The sequence below is a fragment of the Oncorhynchus keta genome, chromosome 35, assembly GCF_023373465.1.
Source record: "Oncorhynchus keta strain PuntledgeMale-10-30-2019 chromosome 35, Oket_V2, whole genome shotgun sequence".
Classification (NCBI taxonomy): domain Eukaryota; kingdom Metazoa; phylum Chordata; class Actinopteri; order Salmoniformes; family Salmonidae; genus Oncorhynchus; species Oncorhynchus keta.
Window position 1 is genome coordinate 79,394,096 of NC_068455.1, and position 1,903 is coordinate 79,395,998.

A 1,903-nucleotide genomic window follows, 5' to 3' on the forward strand; every position below is an offset into this window, starting at 1 on the left:
AAGACCCACTTTTATCTGGAATTTTATTCCTCATCATGTCTTCTCTACTTTTGGTGGCCTTAACTTCATGTTGTTTTGCAATTATAATATTGACAAAGTTCCAGTGAAACGTTCTGCTTTTCATCGGCAGGTTTTCTTGTCATGGTCCTTAATTTATAAACACAATTTTTCTCCACACAGATATTATATATGGAATAATCGGGATATATTGTATAAAAATACCTCTCTGTTTTTAGAATATTGGTTCAGAAATAATATCCTATTGGTGAGCCAACTGGTAAATGCAGAGGGTCTTTTACTCAGTTATAAAGAATTCTTATCACTTTACAAGGTCCCTGTAACACCTAAAGATTTTGCAATTGTTTTAGATGCCATTCCCTCAGGTGTTGCTATGTTATTCAGGAACATGTCAAGACCTGACCCTCAGAGCCTACCTTCTATTGACCCTGTTGACTCATCAGTAGGAAAGACCTGACCCTCAGAGCCTACCTTCTATTGACCCTGTTGACTCATCAGTAGGAAAGACCTGACCCTCAGAGCCTACCTTCTATTGACCCTGTTGACTCATCAGTAGGAAAGACCTGACCCTCAGAGCCTACCTTCTGTTGACCCTGTTGACTCATCAGTAGGAAAGACCTGACCCTCAGAGCCTACCTTCTATTGACCCTGTTGACTCATCAGTAGGAAAGACCTGACCCTCAGAGCCTACCTTCTATTGACCCTGTTGACTCATCATTAGGAAAGACCTGACCCTCAGAGCCTACCTTCTATTGACCTGTTGACTCATCAGTAGGAAAGACCTGACCCTCAGAGCCTACCTTCTATTGACCCTGTTGACTCATCAGTAGGAAAGACCTGACCCTCAGAGCCTACCTTCTATTGACCCTGTTGACTCATCAGTAGGAAAGACCTGACCCTCAGAGCCTACCTTCTATTGACCCTGTTGACTCATCAGTAGGAAAGACCTGACCCTCAGAGCCTACCTTCTGTTGACCCTGTTGACTCATCAGTAGGAAAGACCTGACCCTCAGAGCCTACCTTCTATTGACCCTGTTGACTCATCAGTAGGAAAGACCTGACCCTCAGAGCCTACCTTCTATTGACACTGTTGACTCATCAGTAGGAAAGACCTGACCCTCAGAGCCTACCTTCTATTGACACTGTTGACTCATCAGTAGGAAAGACCTGACCCTCAGAGCCTACCTTCTATTGACCCTGTTGACTCATCAGTAGGAAACACCTGACCCTCAGAGCCTACCTTCTATTGACCCTGTTGACTCATCAGTAGGAAAGACCTGACCCTCAGAGCCTACCTTCAGTTGACCCTGTTGACTCATCAGTAGGAAAGACCTGACCCTCAGAGCCTACCTTCTATTGACCCTGTTGACTCATCAGTAGGAAAGACCTGACCCTCAGTGCCTACCTTCTGTTGACCCTGTTGACTCATCAGTAGGAAAGACCTGACCCTCAGAGCCTACCTTCTGTTGACCCTGTTGACTCATCAGTAGGAAAGACTGACCCTCAGATCCTACCTTCTATTGACCCTGTTGACTCATCAGTAGGAAAGACCTGACCCTCAGAGCCTACCTTCTATTGACCCTGTTGACTCATCAGTAGGAAAGACCTGACCCTCAGAGCCTACCTTCTGTTGACCCTGTTGACTCATCAGTAGGAAAGATTTGTTTCTCTTTTGGTCCATTCAACAACAGAGCGATACGATCCTTGTTTCAGCAGGATGTTGTATACCTTATGTCATGCCTTATTGGGATGGATTTATTGATAATATCTGTTGGAAAAAAGTTTGGATGTTGCCACAAACATACCTACTTGTTAACAAAATTAAGGAAGTTTCCTTTAAAATTATTCATAAATATTATCCTGCCAACCACTATATGAAGAAGTT

At 43.9% G+C, this 1,903-nt stretch overlaps 1 long non-coding RNA gene across 11 annotated transcripts; it reads right to left on the bottom strand.

Moving 5' to 3' along the window:
- Positions 1-321: 321 nt before the first annotated feature.
- LOC127916315 (uncharacterized) lies at positions 322-1,903 on the bottom strand. 11 transcript variants are annotated; one of them, XR_008094342.1, is made up of 5 exons: positions 1,533-1,903; positions 1,241-1,313; positions 1,021-1,075; positions 776-965; positions 322-721 (listed from the first exon to the last, which is right to left on the bottom strand). It is a non-coding gene; the product is annotated as an uncharacterized LOC127916315 (long non-coding RNA). The 11 variants fall into 11 exon arrangements; XR_008094341.1 differs by lacking the exon at positions 1,241-1,313 and having other exon boundaries at positions 322-581; positions 637-721; positions 776-1,093; XR_008094344.1 differs by lacking the exon at positions 1,021-1,075 and having other exon boundaries at positions 1,186-1,258.